This window comes from Sipha flava, unplaced genomic scaffold, assembly GCF_003268045.1.
Source record: "Sipha flava isolate LNK unplaced genomic scaffold, YSA_version1 194_pilon_pilon, whole genome shotgun sequence".
Lineage (NCBI taxonomy): Eukaryota > Metazoa > Arthropoda > Insecta > Hemiptera > Aphididae > Sipha > Sipha flava.
In genome coordinates this window covers 913,497-933,750 of record NW_020272758.1, presented here as the reverse complement: position 1 = coordinate 933,750, position 20,254 = coordinate 913,497, and the positions used below count along the sequence as shown (strand labels likewise).

Here is a 20,254-nt window from a genome sequence, read left to right as displayed (position 1 = left end):
AACTAAATCGAAATAGTTGTGTTTATACATTTAATTTCCAAATCAGAATAGTTTATTGTTATCGGTCTATATAACCGTTAAGTATTTTATGGTTAGAAATTGTCCAAGGTCATATTTAGTAATTTATTTGAATGTAGAATTTAATAGATACAGCAATAATATACAATATGACTACCCTGACTACCAGATATATTTGGAGTAATTGTAATATTAAAATGTGATGAACACAGTGTTGCGGGAGATCAACCATCACGATACACGATTAAAAAAATGTAATCTCAAACTAACTTTAAATTAAAAGTTATGAGTATAAGATAGTTATTTTTTTATTCTAGTATTTAAATTATTATATTGTTATATTTATTGTTTATTTACACATAAAAGCTTAGCCTGGAGTATTATTATATTTGTAATGGACGACCGGTTTCGAATCAAAAATTCACTATCAAGTATAAATAAAGTCAATAAAATCGCGATTTACATATTACTAATTTTTGTTTTATTTTATTACTTTATTATAAAAACTAATCAATAAGTTAATGACAATAAATAAAGTTCTGCTCATAGGCAAAGGAGTTGAATATTTTTAAATTTCCTAAAAATTTCTCGTCACTAGTATAAATACTTTATAAATATGTATTATGTTTAGGTATCAAGGGAGCCCATATGCCCCCCTCCCCTGGAAAATGTCAAAAATCTTGGAAAATTGTTTACTATAATCAGAAAATATTTATTTAAATATAATTTAAAAATTTAATTTAATATATGAAAATCTATAATTTGTTTATGAAAAATCTATTTATTTAGTTTAGAAAATCAGATTATTAGCTATAAATAACAATACGCTTTTTCGTTCTATTCTATGGATAGTTATCAATTCTTAAAATATTGCGTATTTCCAGAAATACGGTATGTATATGTGTGTGTGTACACAACCATAATATTTATATAATATTTGTAAATTAATATTTTAATAAATATAACTAATGTTTTAAGTGTCCAATTTATATTATTAATTAAATAAAAATTTCAATTAATTACTTTTATGATAAATTGGTTAAATAATTATTATTTTATTGTTTCCAGTTTGATATATGTAATGTAATAGTATAATGTAAAATTGTAAACCCCTTCCTATATCGTGGGTTATTTCTATTTTTGAATAGATTGATAAATTAAAATGTTGTCTCCCCCTTGAGAATTTTCCTATGGGTGCCCTTGTTAGGTATATTAATATAACATCATGGTTTTTATTTCATTATTTCACTATATTATTACAACGGATTTATCCAATCACTTGTGCTTGTTGATTTGATCAAATTTCGAAATTAATAGCAATGAAATAGCTATTCATCCGCAGAAATTTGAGACAAACACATTGTATAATATTGTAGATAAATAAAAAAACATACATATAATAATACACTACACTCAGATAAACTGGTACTATGATAGTACTATTAGGATCGTACTACCTATGTATTGCACGTCTCTTATGGTCGTTTTTATTCCATGCACTTACGTTATTTACTCTAAATAACTCTAAATACTAGACTACTTTACTCTAAATAAATAGTTAACTGCTTATCAAGGAAATTTTTTTTTCGAAGAATTACTCATCGATTGCTTAATTCAACCGACTTTGACCAACATTACTTAACGTATATTTCGATTCATATCAGGAATCAAACCGGAGCTTGTATGTTTTTACCTATGATTATAATCATATTTCAATCGTGAACGTTGTATTGCAAACTATGTTAACAGCAAGCGTAACGTTTCAAATCTTAGTAATTTTCTCAATTCAAATTGTATTCTGAATTTCTGATCTGCAGTATGTCCCTTGTCAATGGGTATAGTTAAATCGTATTTTATATAATAATGAAGTTGAGACGGTAGAATCGCGTCAAATACAAGTAAATAATGGCCGATTTCGGAGAAAAGAAATTATGATATTTTTACCTTTATAATTAATCTAATGATGATGCCGTAATTTTATCGACGAACCGATAGCACCAGATAGAGGAAATGTTCATAGTATTGGTGGACGAAAAAATTGTGATTGTAACGAAAACGTGTGTAAACGAAAGCCGTATTACTATTATTATAGTGTTATATTCTTCTTTTTTTTTTTTTCTATAAACTTCTGTCTTGTAAAAAAAAAAAAAAAAGAGTTAATGTTTCCGAAAAAACTACATTCGACCCGAGCGCATTACGAGAAGGATAAATGCAACTCGACCTTATCCCCGGTACGCGGTATGACTAGGTGGTACATCTATGACGGTGTTTCACGACGACGTTACGTCGCGGTGGCGGCACGTCCAATCCGCCGTCGCTGTTTCCCTACTCGCGCGGAACACGGACGCGCTACGCCGCCGCCGCACGCGGAGACCGAACAACACGCGCTCGTCGTCGTGCTACACGCGCCAGTCGCCGATCGCGTACGGTTCTGGACAGTGGCGGCGCTCGTTCGCGGGTGCGGTACACGTTCACATACAGGTACTATACACGCGCACGCCGTACACGCGATATTATATTCTCACCAAGTGCGCACGTGATCGCCGCCGATACAGTGGTCGGGCAGACGAACCGCGGTAGCAGACACAGTCGCAACAATCGATGACAATCATTGGCGCTAACCGTTAGTGTCTTTCAATCGGTTTGACCTGTCGGCGAATCCGTTGTCGCTTCGCGAACTTTTCCCGGTGCCGTCTGTGCAGTGTACGGCGCGACGACGAAGCGCGTGACGTATTCGCGTTCGGTTCGGTTGTGTTTTCCGTGCGTGTACATCACATCGCGTTATACACCCTCGTCGTGCACGAATACGTGTAGCGAAAAGCAAATCGGTCGATCAACAGGTGTTCTCGACCGGCTGGCGGCGGTGGTCCCGTTGGAAAACCGCGTTAACTGTTCGCGGTACTTGCCGACCCGTCGAGGAAGAACAGCAGAAGGAACATAAGGAAGAGGAGAAGAAAAAGAAGAAGAAGGAGAAGGAGAAGTAGGAGTCGGTGGTTGTAGCTGTGGTAGTGGTTGTGCCGTGACGCAGAAGGAAAACCACAGAGTTGAAAAATCCACATCGACCGTGCGTAAAGTGCGTGTGCTCGCGGACAAACAGGACGTTTTAATTAGTAGGTACTCGATACATTATATTATGGGTAATATTGTCTAACGGTATGTATGAAATATACCTGGTACCCAGTACGAGATCTATGAGAGTGAACGTCGCAAAAGAAAAACAACCGACGTGTGAATTCTACTCAATATTTTACTGTCGACACAATATCGTCCATACTACATATGCGATACTAAAGAAGGACTACAGGGGTTAGGTATATCTTTGAAGATTATTTTAATCCTGTGGCTGTAGGATTTAAAATTATATTGCTTATGTCTGCTACATTGGATTAATTGTGAGAAAGAATTTAACGCGATGTTAATAAGTTTTACTGCCTGATGTATTTTCTTGTACGTACCATTTCTATAAGGCCTTATGAGACTTATCACGAAAGCAACATAATAATATAATATATTATATGGCTTGTAAATATTCGGCCTGAACGAAAAATATTCAATGGGCCACTTTCTTGTTTGGTTTAAATGTGAAATAATAAAACTTGGTATATGTGTCCTTAATCGTGTATTTTATTGGTCATTTCATGTATTGTATTAAATAAGTAACTATACATAGATATGTAATTTATCAATATTAATATATTCTAGAAAGGCAAAAGGCTCCTTAGCTAAAGAATAAATAATAAATAGATGAATATATATTTTGTACTTCAAAGCGCATTACAAATTATGTGTTTTTGAAATTTTTTTAAATTGTTTTCCTACATCTTTTGGACATGATTTTATAATCTTAATCCATAGGATTCAACTATTGTTTGTCGCCCGATATACCCAAAAATTAGTTGCAATCATAGTATTTTTATTTATTTTTATCTCATCATTTATAAAAAACGTGTTATTACGCAAAAAAAGAAATAAGTAATAAAACAGTAATAAAAAGTTATAACGATTCTCTTTGTTTTTAATTCGAAGTTGTATAATTTTGTTTATTAGATAAAATTAGTGTTTTTCTTTTCGCGTGTTAGTCTTAGTTCTCGTCAAAAGAGTTAAATTGAATGATACAAAATAAATATGTAAAGTTAACATTACAATATTAAATAAGTTAAGATAAATGCATCGTTTATATGAAAACATTAGTACTATTACTATAAAAGACAGAAAATAAATTAATAATCATCATTCAATTAAACTTCCAGATTTTAAAAAAAATTATAGATAATTTTATACTTTGTTAGTAGTTGTATTTTTATATTTTTGTTTATTTTGAACTTTAAAATTATAAATGGTAAGGTTATACTATTGTTATTTAAAGTTAATGGATAATTTTATCAGAATATTCAATTTATTGTAAATTAGTTTTTTTAGATATAGTTATTATTAGGGACCGAATTTATATGAAAGTGCATGTATGGATTGGAATAAGCTTTTTGAAATCTGATGAGCATTGTCCCCGATTTAGATATTTCTTATTAAAATAACACTAATTTTATTTTTGCATGTTTCAATGTTTTTACCTATTAAATGCATATTCAATGCATATTTGTAGTTTTATAGTGCATATTATTATTAATAGCACATATATTTGTTTTCGTCGTATTTTCACGTTCACAGACACATAATATCGATAAAATTGCGACCGGTCGTTATTTCCAAAGATAAGATTACATACTCATATCCCATATTATAGTCATATACAACATATGTATGATATATACATATATGTATAGATAAATAATATAGAATTCAAGTGTCGACTTGACGACAAAATATTTTAAAAGCTTTTTATACTTTTTATAATACTGTATTAATTAATACTTATTTTTACATTAATATTACATTTCACATATTTGTACATCATTTAAAACAATATTTTAAGTGAATATTTAAGTACAAATTTAAAAATAAATACATATTTTATAGCATATTACAGCATTTTTAGAAGAATATTTTGAGGATTTTTTGTGCATATAAATCTGGTCCCTAATTATTATCTTATTTGTATTAAGATTTTAAAATATGACAACCTGTTGATTTTGATATTGAACTAAACTGCTGCTTTTGTTACTGATTTTTACTTTTAAATGGCAGTGGCGTAAATAGGTTTTCATTTCGGAGGAGACCGATTATGTATTTGATTTTTGGGTGGAAGAGAAGGAGAAAGTACACTATTACAAAAAAAATTACTATAACACTATTAGACAATCTTTAACAATGGTGTTTTTCATTTCGGAGGGGGCTCGGGCCCCCTCGGTGCCTCATAAATATGCCCCTGCATTGTGGTACTATGATTTATTTACTTTTTTTTCAAATATTTTAATAAATTTCAGAGTTCTTATCTAAGATGTAACTAATCTTGATCAAAAAACAAATAATTCAATATAATTTTTAAATTGTTGTTTAAACGAATTAAAATTATAGGTAATAATTATAATAAGTATAATAGGTTGTAATATTTACTTTAAGAATGTTAAGTTATTCAACCGTACATTTATCAGCTATATTTTTGTATTATGTTATAAATACGAGTAGGTATAGTACAAAAAGATTTTGTTCGATGTTAACAGAAGTGCATAATACATTTGAAATTAAAGTACATCTTTATGATTTATGAGGTGGATTGTGAAATATCTAAATAAAAAGGTAATTTACTAATTAGGATTGTAAATAGGGAACCTAACTTGTTCGTATTTATTTTTTATTAAACTTCTCACTTCATTATCCTTGAATTTGTTTGTGTCAGATTTTCATTTTTCAATAAATTAGTTTTTCGTTAGATTTATATTTGCTTATTTATTACAAAAACTGAAGTTACATAGTTATTTTAAATAAACTTTCAAAAAAAAAAAAATCAACTAAAATAATAATCACAAAATAATCTGATTTAAATTTATATTATTTAAGTTGATATATCAACCACTCCTTATAACTACTTATTTAATTATTATGATTTTACTTATATAATTAACTATCTAATTATTAAATTATATAATTGTTTAAACAATACTAGAATTAAATAAAATACTAATAAAATAATAAACTATTAGGATCTTGCTAGTTTTTAATCGGTATAAATGTACCGGTTTACATTTATACCATTTATTTAACCATAACATTTAATCTACCAAATAATCGCAGAAATAAGAAGATAAATATAAATAATAATTTATATTTTATATATATATATTATATAATATACTATTGAATATAGAGCATTTTATTTTCCGTTTCATTATTATTCATAAGAATATGACTATTATCGAATGTTTTTGAAAACCTTCTATAATATTCAAGAGCTCTGGTCAATATAATTAATAAATAAAAATTTGTAATTATTTATTTAATCAATTAATTAAATTGTACGTCAATTAAATAATAATCAATCATAAGTATAAAATAAGGTAAGTCTTTATAATGAATTAAGAACAAAATATGATTATATATTCTTCAGCCATTCAAGTATTATCAAAATTAACGAAATCAAATGAATCTTATTTTTAAATTACTTAATCAAAAGAAGATTAACGTTATATATATGTTGTCATATGCCATGTAAATGTTATAATATTATTTTCGGCGTAAAATTATTCTGATAAGTTACAATCTGTACTGTACATATAAAGGAATGGGAACTAAAACAAAAATGATATCTTCTTGTCATTATCTAAATTATGATTATTATGATAATCTATTCATTAATCATTACGGTGTGTTTCATGATGTAAGGGAAAAAGTAAGACATTAAAACTGTCAACAATAAAAATTTCTTTGATTAAATTTGACACACACACTAATCGGTTGAATAACAATAATAAAAAACAATAAAAGTGGCTTTTAAATCTGTGTTAAGTATGTGTGAGATTGTTTTGCTATAAAACCAAATTTACATTAAAATTATTGTGGATTACCTACGTCAACGGCGGCAACCAACTGAGGTTCGTTATGAGAAGTACAAAATATTATAGTGCTACCAGACTACTAAAAAAATAGAAACAAACAAAAAGATTGTTATTTTCGTTGCGGAATTCAGACATGTCCGTATATACAATAACGCTATTAGGACAATGTCGATTAGATTTTCGTGGGCCGTGAAGACCGCTACAATTGAAGAAAAAAAAAATGAAAAATCGTTGTGTAATCATCATAGTGCGTCAAACACTCAGATTCTATACATTGGATGGAAAATGTTGTTTTTTATCATCATTGATAACGGTCCAATGTTAATTGATTTTGCGTTACTTAAATATTATTATAACTTCATATTGTAGGACTGCCTCTCTATATAAAGTAATATATATATAATAGATGAATTTGACGTGTGTTAGGACCCTTTTCTGTTCACTGTCTATTATTGTCGCTGACTGCGGTTATTGAAGATACGGAGAAAGTAGGACGGTTTCTTATGTACAGTTGATTTTGAGAATAATGTGTTTAAAAACTGGAAAATAATTTCCTTAGAAAAAATATCAATTAAAGATCCGAATTTTGGATATGTGCCGTACAAAAATGTATTCGATATTCATTTCGATACCGGCATAACACGAAATTTGTGTTGATAAAAAAAAAGAAAAAAACGCTTAAAAATATTATGTACTGTACCATTTCTGTGTACTTATCTACTTATCTACTAAGTTTTTACAAAAAAATATGTGAATGTACGAAACAGCTATACATATTTACAATGCATTCGATAAACGCATAAGTATTTTAAGGTTATATCTGATCTATTATTTGAATGTATTTGAAAAATGTTAGCAGATTTTCAGTTATTTGGATATATAAATAATATGAATAACGTATCAAATTATATTTGGCATTGATTGGATGATTACTAATATAAAATATGTGTTAATGAAGTATTATGTCACTGTGCATTGCAATTGAATGTCTATTGCGGTTTTGGGGTGAATCACAATATAAGGATACCTGCTAAATTATGTGATACTATGATAATAATATATTGTTAATTATTTAAGATATTACTAGATATCTATAATATTTTACTAGCCTAATTGCCATGACGTAACAGTACAATAACATTTAAATTGAGTATTGAGAAAATATGGTGTATATACTAAAGTGAAATTCGATGCAAATATAACTATGGTAGATCAACGATTGTAAATCGTAATCCTGTCATTTCTATTTTTGTTTCTTGTGGAACTCATTCATAAATATAAAATAACAACAATGTATTATTGTATATTACTAGAGGCACTGTAGTAGTAGAATAATTTGATCACTGATGATAGATATTATTGAACTCATAAATAATATTAAAATTATATATTTTTATTTTTTATTAAACCGGACATTTATGTTTTGCATATACTTTATAAATATAGTATATAGTATACTATATTTAGATCGATTGAATGTATTACGGATCTTTATTTAAGACGTTGAATGGTTTATTTATATATTATACGACGTTAGTATTTGCATATTTCAAAATTCATTAGAATTTCTAAAATATATACAGCAGTTATGCATTTTATTTATTCGGATTTAACGGTAATCAGTTCTCTACTACAATATTTTATTTTAAAAAGACTCTTACTAATAGTTTTCATTTGAACAAAGAGGACGGTCAATCTTTCTTAAATTTTTCTTTTTCTTCCGTATAAACAAAAATGTTTTTTTAACTTTTATTTGATTTAAATAATTGTATATTTATATGTATATAATATTTGTATATACATATATTATATATATATTATATATTTATTTCTTTTCTTTTATTTTCTCAGCTTACCATTTCATTAAGGACTATTGCTGCCTTCAACAGGTCTCTTCATCTCTCTCTATTGTAAGTTAACTCACATGTCACATTCTGGTCTATGGCTTTCAAATCTTCGAAAACTACATCAATCCATCGGGTCCTAGGTCTTCCTAGTAATCTTTTTTGTTCATTTTTTTCATGAGTACTTTTTTTATTAGTTGACCATCCATTGTATATTTATAAGTCCTAAAATGTTTTATTGTTATAATTTAATTGAACAATATTTTATTTGTAAACAATTTTCAAAAATATAAAATGTACGTGGTGTATGTATACTAGAGTAGAAACAAAGCCCCCTGTTGTATGGTACAAATGATGCAATTTTATGTTAATTCTTTTTAGCTTGAGAGAAATTCTTTTTTTATGTATTTTAATTTAATCATAAACCGTAGTGTAATAATTAGTATTACCATTAAAAAATTAATATAATTGATTTTTCATGATTTTTTTCATTTTTATTAATACTTGTTTAAGCCTGTTCACTTAAAATACTTCAGACTTGTGAGTAATGATATATTCGTCTTCTAGAAACGTGATGAAAATATATTATGTTTTCAATTTGCATGCCCCTTCATAATAAAATTTATCCATATTATATAATATATAGTTATTTTGTCTAGAAAATACTTCAGAAAAGTAAAAAAATATTTTTAATTTATCTTTAATACTAGTATTATAAATAATAAGGACTCATTGTTAAATGACGATTCTTATACTATCATACAAGTAGTAATACTACGATTTTCAATATAAAACTGTGTATTAAATTATAAAACAACTATTTAAGTTAAAAAAATATTTTAGTGCAATATCTCTACGTTTGAAATTAAAAAATTGAGTTTATAAAGAATAATTTAATGGACAATATTGCAATGAGCAAGGAATCCATAGATATTAAAAGAAGAATAATATTAATTTAATTTAATTTAATTTTTTGTACGACCATTACAGAAATTGACGATTTTCTGGGTTTATTTTCAACGCTTAATACGAAAAACAATAGTTTTATATTTTATTATTTTAATAAATGACATAAGATTTATCGTGCAATGAAGTTGTACAGCTGACATTAAATTTATTTTCAAATGCAGCATTTAATATGAGATTGAATTTTCATAGTGATAGTAGATGCACCTTTTACTTCAGTTTGTCCATAATTATTATACTTTTAGTCAAATAGATTTTTACATTAAAAAACTAATTATTTCTCAGGAATAGTCAAATTTTTTGTTTTATATTATTATATCATTTTGTAGTATTTGCTTACAAAGATAAAAATAACTTAGGCTCACACTGCTCATAGATTACAGACGCATGCTATTATAGTTCTCAAAAAAAAAAGTTGAAATGCAAAGTTCCGAGAAAACCTTTTCAAAAGTTAAAACCTTTAGTATCCATTGTATAAAAATTGAACGCCGTATTATACAAATAGCTGAACATTTATATTTTTTTAATCGTCTATTGTTATAACATTTTACACACTTTTTGTTCACTTCTTAAAATGACCCGTACTTAAAAGTACTTAAAAAAAGAGTACTTAAAAATTGCTTCATTATCTTATTTTTATTGACTATCGTGTAAAGTATTAACTGTCGGACTATAAAAATATAATCTGAGTAGTAAAAAACTGATAGCGGCAATTCAGTGGGTGATTACTTTTATTGAACAACAATAATATGTATAATATAAATAAATGAAATATTCAATAATAAAATAATTTTTACTTCATTTATTGATTTTATTTTGGTAGCTATATAATAATATTAGCATTTACTCTTTATTGAATATATTCTAGTAACTTTATATATATATATAAAGTCACTGGAATATATTATATATTATAATATACCTATATAATATTATAAATTTGGTTACACACTCAATGGTCCAAAGCTACCTTGCGTCGAATTAAAATAAACTGTTTTGGCTTTATACGATTATACCTATATACGATGACACGCTGTTTCAGGACATTTTTCGTATTGTCAAATTCTGGATTTTATAAGTAAATTTTCTTGTAGTCAAAAGCTGGGAAACTTGGTTTCAGATTTCCAAAGAATTTTTATTGAACTTGATTGCGGTATATTTAAAAAAAGGTTTTTTCAATCTACATCAGTTTTATCTTACCAAATTAATAACTCAAGAATACTAGAGTTAACTAATGTTTTATATTTTTTATTTATTATAACAGAGTATCAATTGGGGTGTTTAATGGAGAAAACATAATTTACTTTTATGGTATACTTCTCTAAAAATCCTAAACTGTAGAAAAACTCGCCTAAAATTATTTCTCCATTTAGAAACTTAACTCTTGTCTAACTTGACTGTTTTGATATAATTTCTCATTTTCTTTTGATTTCTTCGTTCCGTATCATTTTCTCGCATTTTTTTCTGTAAACGATAACATTTTTATCATTATTTGATTGTAGTCACGCCATTATATTGACGTCATCTGTACGCACCTAGTGAAAATAAATCAAATCGCATAGTATAATACAATAAATCTTCATCGTGCAAACTTACTTTTTCTAACCAATTTGTTTACTATTTCATTTCCAGAATATAATTATTTACATTTTAGTTGGTGTTACATTGTGTTTAACATTTGAAATAAGTTCTATACTATTTACTTATAATTATTGGTATAGAATTAGACTGCAATGAATATATGTATTGATTTTGATTTAAAATTACTATGGTTTATCTAATATAGAATTTACATAAATATTTTTGTTGAATATTTTCATGTTATTTGGTTTATGGTTTGTTTTCTTTAAATATATTTGCAACGGGTTTAATATGCTTACGTTTTTCAATTTCGTGACTAGTCGGAACAGAAGCGTGATACATCATAAACGGATCTACGGTCTAGTTTGGTGCGAATAGTTTCCTTGTATAGGTTATCATCGCTAGTGTCATTTCGTAGTGATACACAGTTTTTATTCAACAGTCAATATTATAAAGAGGGAATACTATCAAACGTAACGGTTTAGAGTAAAACGTAAAAAGCAGTCAAGATGAAAGTTTACAATGGGCGATAAATTAAATACACAAAACTTTGTTTAATACATTATTCCAATGGGATTACATGTTTAGTTGTTTTTAAAGTTAGATTTTTGAATAAATTGTAATTAGTCCGTAAGCAACATTGAATAATGTGAACGAATTCATTAGTTTTATAATAATTCAAATTTATTACGTTAGACTCATTAAAGTATGAGAAAATCAAAGTATACTTTTTTAATTGTTATACTTATATTTAGTTTTAAAATAGTTAACTTTAATCACCTTAAGTGTATACTGACGTACTTCTATAATAGATCTACAATGGAGACATATCAACGAGTATAATGTTTTTAGGTGTATCACTATATAAAACTTTATTGTTTATAACTTACAAGGTTTATTTAATAATATCATGTCATTGATGGTTTATACTACTATTAATTTAAATTTCATGTTAATTTTTGTTTACTACACAATTTCATTACATAATTACTTTGATTGTAAATTACATGCATCTCTCTGTGGTAATTCTGCTCTTTAAACAGAAAGTACAGTTATTTATTAAATAACGACTTTGCTTATGAATATGAATATTGATTTAAAGGTTTTAATTAATGCATTTTTAAATAAAAATTACATAGATAAACATGAAACGCCTCCAAGCATTTCAAGTATGTTTTAACAGTTTTACTTTTTTAATCATAGATTATAATTTTCAAACTGTCTTGCTGTAAGTTATTGATATTATTATTAAATAATCAAAATAAAATATTGTAAAATTATAATACAACAAAAAAAATGAATATTTTTTAGTAAAAAAATTATAGTAGCCTTTGCAAACAATGAAAATGCAAAGAATAAATAAATTTATTGAATAAATTACGTACTATTATTATTAAAATTTGCTTTAATAAATAAAGCAAACAATAATTCTTTGGTTTGTATTTTTATACATTTAATGAAACTATAGTTTTATTTTTAAATACATTATATTTAATTTTTTTGTTCGATTAACTTTAAAAGTTTATTTTCAACTATATTTTGTAAAATTTAATATTAGATTCAATGATTTATTGATTTATATTAAATTTCGGCAAAATTCCTACTAACTTAAAATATGGACTAGCGTATTTACAACACGTATGTGAGTAATAATGCATATATAGTAGTAATGGGTAGAACCCTGATTTTTTAAATCGAACCGAACTTGAACTGAGCTTTAAATTATTTTTTTCGAACTCGAACTGAACCGGACCTTCATATTTTCTACCGAACCGAATCTATTATGATTTTAAGTCGAACTCGAACTCGAACTCAATACTTTTTATCATGTACATTGTACCTACCTAAAAATTAAATCAACCATGATTATTAATTACTATTGTATTTTAAATTTTCGTATTACCTATTCTACATTTTAACTTTTAAGTCTAAGTAATTGTATTATTTACAATACATTTAAATTTTAGATAATTTCTTATTATTATTATTATTTTTCAAAACCAGTATTGTGCTCAATCGTGTTGTCTTATAGCTTATAAAATATTCATTGTGTATTGAGTATTGAGTGTAATATGACAATACAATCAGTATATTTTAATAATATATAAAAAACTAGTAATAATAACTATAATTCACAAATATAGAATGATTAGTAGAATTTATAAAGACGTAAGTTGTAAACATGTTTTTATTAACAGCACAGTCGCGGTATCGGAATATTACCATGGATTTACCCAAAATAGATTTTAACCTCTACAATAAATATGATAAAAATAAAAGTAGCTAATTTATGGATGTAGATACACTTCTTATATTGGTGATAAGTAACTTATTAATGTTTTGATCGGCGGAGGGTGGATGTGTAACATGCGTCTGGAAAAATAACATTATTATTATAAATAATGTATAACGTGCCCTTTACAGATAATCAGTTTCTATCGCCAATAGTCTAATTATTTCAAAATAATCATTATCAATTTTTATTTCTCAAAAATAACTTTTGTAGAATTGTATATTTGGTTTTCGAACTATCGTGGCCAGTAAATCTGGTTCGAAAAATATTTTCAAGTTCGATTTTCGAATAGTAAAAGATACTTGATAGTTCGGTTCGATTTTTTTTCATGCTGATTTCGAATTTCGAACCGAACCGAACATCAAAGGTTCGGTTTGGTTCGAGATTCGAACAGTTCGACCCATCACTAATATACAGTAAATATTTGTAGGAAATAGTACTACATTCAATTTTGAATTTATCAGAAAATTATAATAAAGACTACATTTCCGGAGCACGTAAGTACTCAATTATTTGTACAATGAACGTGAGTACGTGTGTGTGAGTGTTTATGTATGTGTTGTGCTTATAAATAGCCGTATTGAAAATTTTAATATTCGTCTATTGCATACTGTCATTCCGTACGAAATCCTTGGACGGCTAATTTCCGGTGCAGCGAGACGTACCGTGTTTTACATTCGTAATTACACGAGGTGAGCACAAAAAAAATTAACAGTATAAAATAGCGTTGCACCATTTTTTTCAATTCGGTCTTTCCTGGGCTGTTATACTTTTTTCTTTTTTTATTCATTGAAAAAAAAGACATGAACTATATTATAGACCTTGGTTGTTTGATATGTTAAAAAATGCTTATAAGCGTCTGTTTTTTAAGACTAAGCACAACCGCGATCGAGCTATACGTAGACATTTTACCGTATGTGGGGCGAACGGGATACAATTATCATAATTTTGGCTTGTGGGGTATTAATGTATTCGAGTGTAAACGGATTTTCATTTACAGAACAGTGGAGTATCGAAAGTTGATTAATTAACAGTTATTATTACGGCATTCGGAATCGTCGCGCTTTTGATGCACGCATATTATATACACGGTACATTAAAAGCAACAAACATATATTTTAGTTAATGCCAGCTAACAATTCTCTTGCACATTTGATACGTGCAATACGCATGGGTAATTGAATCGTGTTTACTTGTTGCCCGGGAATGCATTATATACGAGACCTACAAAATGTTACTTATCATAACAATACGATTTGCATATGACTTAAAAAATAACCAATGATGTACTACGGATTTAAAATGTGTAGTCAAACGATATTTTCCCGTCGATTATTCCACTCGCTCTCTTGCCCGATTCGGAACACGACGATTCATATATTCCGTGCAATTACACAGGGTGTGCCGAGGTTTTTCCGTTCGCCCGTTACCTATATTATTTGTTTGTGTCATCGGGCAACAATATAAACGTTCACACTGTACCTATACATATATATATATATATATTTTACACGTATACATTTTATGTACCATCTACCTACACGCAGGATTACGCCTGGAAACCGATCGAGATTAATCGATTCGTTTTGGTGTACTCTTGTACACCGGTCAAAATGAAATAGCGCTCATCTGCCTATATACTGCTGCAGAAATCGCACTATATAGTCGCCGTATTGTAATATTATATCGACTATCATTTTATAACTCGAAATACGAACATTTATTCCATTATTTCGCCCAATTCGATTCGATCGGAAGGTATTTTGATCTCGTTTAATTGCAGTTGATTAGCCAATATTTTATTTAATTTTAAAAATTTTAACCTACTACAGAATGAACTCAAAAAATTATAAAGTTAAGATAATAAAAAAATTAAAAACTTTTTTGTACTAAAAGATACATTTAGAGTATTTTATTATGAAATGGTAGCAAGTACTTATGTATAAATCGTCAAATAAATAATTTCATATACGTTTACATGAGAGTTTTATTGTTTCTGATGCCTAAAATATTTTTATAATATTTATTTATTTATTTTTTTAATATACGCCATATGGATTTTGAGAAAAGTATTGGAATACAATATTACAAAACACTATCAATAAAATAAAGATTTAAATTACATTAAACTAATGCCTAGATTAGTTGAACAAAGAATAGTACTACGTTTAAAGTTATATAAAAACTAGTGATATAGAAATTGACCAAGGTATGAAAATCTATAGATTATTATTGAAAATCGATATCATCCTTGATAGAGGGATATTTGTCCCTAAATTTTTAGGAATTGGTGGTACCTAAAAAATATCCTTGGATATTCATAGAGAATTAACGTGTTATTATATATAGTGTTGAAATTGAGTTGATTGTAATGTTATTATATTTTTGAAGTATAAATAAGATTTATGAGTTTGAAAATTAGACCAAAAATATTATGTTCATTTATTTCTATTGCATAAATATAATACAAAAAACAGTTAAATGAAAATAACATAACCATTGTAATACTTAGGTTTTCATTAATATTAAATATACTTGTATTATATGAAAATTTAAATTTAACTGTGTGTTAATTTTTATATTGGTATATTACTACAATATAATGTACCTATGCATAATTATATTGTTAATTTTAAATAAATATTAAAAAAATAAATAATTTTACTAACTTATACTATTATGACGTAATATAGTACACAGGTAATTTTTTGATTACTATGATTGCATTAATGTTGTTAATATTTTTAGCTAGAAATAAAAAATATCGATATATTCAAATGTGATATAATTAAATTGTGTACTATTCATGTAAGTTCTAAGTAATGATTAATATGCAAACAAATAAACCGATGAAAATAATTACAGAATTGTATTCGAAATTCTTTTTTACAATTATTGTTCTAGTTAATTATAATAATAGTTTGCATTATGCGTTATTGTTTTTGATTTATTAATGATTTTGAAATATTTAAAAATTAATATGATAAATTATATTGTAATAGAAATTTGAATTAATATAATCAAGTGATAATAAATTAAAATTTGTATTAATATATTTTATTTTTTTATATTAAATTTAATCAATTTTTTCGTATATATGTATAGGTTAATAATACTACTCGTATGTTAAAATGTAAATATAACAGTAACTATTAAAAAAAAAAAACCCTAACACAATATCAAAAATATATGAATAATGGGAATAACTACACGTGTATATATTATATGAAAAATTAATTCTGAGATGAATATTGTTGTAGAAGAGGAATAGGCTTTCCATAAAAAAAATTTATTATTTAGTTTCTATAAGTAGTAATATAATAATAATTAAATTGCTGTAAACATCCGTTTACGCGACTTTCTCGACACAATCCCCTCTTGGATGAATGAAAACATATAATATCTACAGACGATCGAAATACGATCTAGTATTTATATTTTATTCATGCTAGAAAATTACCATTGGAGTGAAATAATAACGTTGTAGTTGTTGTTTGATCAATCATTCCATAAATTGCATGTACACTAATTACTGATAGTAGATATTGAGTACACTTTAAAGAATTTTTTTGTCGAAATAATAATTGACAAAAATTGAATTTTACCATCGATGAAAATATTTTTGTATATGATAATTAATATAATTAATATCATATTCATATAATATTTTTGCTCTATATAGATAGATATAATAATAAATAATAATTATGTATGCTAATAATAATAATAACAACATTAAGCTTATTTAAATACGAAATAATACACTATTAATACACTATTATTTGAACATATTCACATATACGATTTGTCGATTTTAGTTTGATTAAGTATTTATACTCAAAAAGTAACTACTGGTATTCAGGTATTTAAAATATTATTCAGTGTATATCTCATTTTGTTTTTATACACTATTATATTACACTAGGTATGTGAATAAAAAAATAGTAAATGGTAAAAAGCAGTGAATTATAATAAATTAATTCATGACTTTACGATGCTTACTAACTAAAACAATTAGCTTTTACTCCGTCTATTCTATTATTTCTGCATTTACTACAATATAATATAGTACTTAAATATAAGAAACAACAACTAAATTTTTTTATATAACACAGAAATACAAACAATTTTTTATTTTCTATATCGATGTAGTCCTAAATGTTGATAAAAAAAAGAAAACCTAATAAACTTTTATCATGATTTTATGAATAATTTACCAGAAAAATATTAAATTTAAGTTACCAATAATTATTAGCAAATAAATAAGTCTTGCATTTAGTGTTCCTTAGATGAATAATATTATATCTTTGTAAAATATTAGAAAATTCAAATTTCGCCATTCTTTACATAGTGTTATTTAATGATCTATTCACGTCCTTTAACTGTTATGGATTAATTTATTTTCACACACTAAATACTTCGAAATTATATATTTTGTATCACATTTATTTTAGGTATTTTTAAGTGTATTTTTATCTATTCTATAATTCATCAAATTATTAGTTTTATTTTAAATTATTGTAAGTACAAATCAGTTTGCTGAGTTGAATGTTAAATTCCTATTTTCAGAATTTTTAGAATTGAGTATATCCTCCAATTAAATGTTATTACAGCTTAAGGTACATTGGTTGTAAAATCAATAACATGTTATAAAAGAAGACTTGTCTACTTTTGATTTTTGCATTGTTGAAGCATTTCAATCTTAGTTCTATATTTGAGGTGTATGATTTATGTTCAGTTAATTTTTATTTTTTTATAATTAAATTTCCTATTTACGTTTATTATTTTATTTGAAATTTTCCTATTTTATTGTCTAAAATTATAGCGCTTTATAAAAAATTATTATTTAAAAAAATTTTCAGCAGATTTATATATTCTATATAATAATTTTGTTTTAATGTTATTTTTGTAAATCCTTAAATTTTAATATATTTATATTGAATGTAAAAATTTACAAAGTAAAATTCTACTACTTGTACTGTAACTACATAAAATATTATTCTAATTAAATGTAAATTATTTATTGTTATTAGGTAACTGTATATATTCTTAGTAAATAGTTACTGACTATAAATTTTAAAAATAACCCTATATTATTATCATTGATAAATGAATGATTGCAATGTGTACTATACTGTAGGCTTATACTAAAGCATATAGATGTATATTTATGTATATATATAATATAAACAATATCATAGAATATTATAATTATTACGGAAAAATAAATTTGTTATATTATATTTAAACATAAGAAAGAATTTTATGTTTCATATTTATTATCTGGGTTTCTTACTTTACTATTGATTTCAAATTGTTTTGATGTTTTCAATATAATACAGTGATCATTATTTATAGATATCATTATTCATAATTATTAATGATTATTCATTATTTATAACAGTTACAACAACATTTTTTTAACATAAAATAATATTTCTATTAAAATATATATTGTAATGAAGTACAATAATAAATTATACATGAATATGTTACTGCAACTAAGTGTAGTTCAAACAAAAGTTCATTTGGTCTAAGGATATTTATAGTACATAAATTGTGTAAATGAAATAGCATATAACTCACTGTTTTCCGAAACTATATATTTTGTACATATTTTCAGAATTCATAGGCTAACCAACTAAAAGTTGAAGGTTATTTTTATTTTTAGTTACTGAGAATAGTAAAAATTTATAAATAAACTACAATAAATTGAAAAATTTAAGTATGTTAAAATGTATATTATTGTGCATAGAAAAATAAAGATTCAACTTTACCTATTATTGTTTATTTGTATTTGTGGATTAAAATTTATCTTAATAAAACTCGGGTTGAATGTTGATATTTTATGAACTCGTAGTATATAAATCTATATCTAATCAATCCATTGGGTTATAAATTTTCCGTTTGTTGAGGCTCGATGATATTACTCTTTGTTCTAGAGTATAATATCTAGGGATTAAATTATAAAATATAATATTTTTTCTATAAATTATTGTTTTTTTTTTTGAAAATAATCGTAGTTATAATTGTAGAAATGTTGAGTGCACTATTCCTGGATTGTAATAGAATCAAAAATAGCTTTATATAAAAGACGTATGTATTCAATTAAAAAAAAAAGAACTTATTTTTAACACAGTAGAATTATTTTTTTCTATAAATAAATAAATGTTTACGAGTTAGTAAAAAAAGAGTGAGCTTTTTCAACTTGACGAGAAAATCCACCCAGGTTACACTAGTGTATGCGTGTATTTATTTTTTTTTATGTATTCCATTGAATTCATGTATGGTATTAGGTGCGCATATGTATAATTTAGCGTGCATTTTAGTCCTGCTACAACGTTGTGCGCGAAAATCCTTTCGAACGGATTTTATTTTTATTTTTTATACATTTTATATTGTCTACCCGACCGGATCACAAGTGTCTCGCGTGCCGATGATCTTTGGTCGATTTCTCGCGAACGGCCGAGGCGAATTATATTGTTATCCGTCGCTATTATATTATTGTTGTACGCAGAGGCGTATTACCGTTCCGTTCCGGTGCATGTCGTTCGGGGCGACGGTAACGGCTACCGTCACACGCGTCTCACACCGGTCGTAAC

At 26.3% G+C, this 20,254-nt stretch overlaps 1 protein-coding gene across 3 annotated transcripts in view; it reads left to right on the top strand.

Annotated features, from left to right (window-relative positions):
- The first annotated feature begins 2,413 nt into the window (after window positions 1–2,413).
- LOC112681654 (extracellular serine/threonine protein CG31145) overlaps window positions 2,414–20,254 on the top strand; it is a 79,278-nt gene continuing 61,437 nt past the window's right edge. For 2 of the 3 annotated variants that reach the window (XM_025551917.1, XM_025551914.1), the window contains exon 1: window positions 2,414–3,128. The gene's annotated coding sequence lies outside the window, so the exon portion shown is untranslated. Of the gene's footprint in view, window positions 3,133–20,254 lie in introns of all 3 variants that reach the window. The other variant, XM_025551915.1, reaches the window with a different exon arrangement.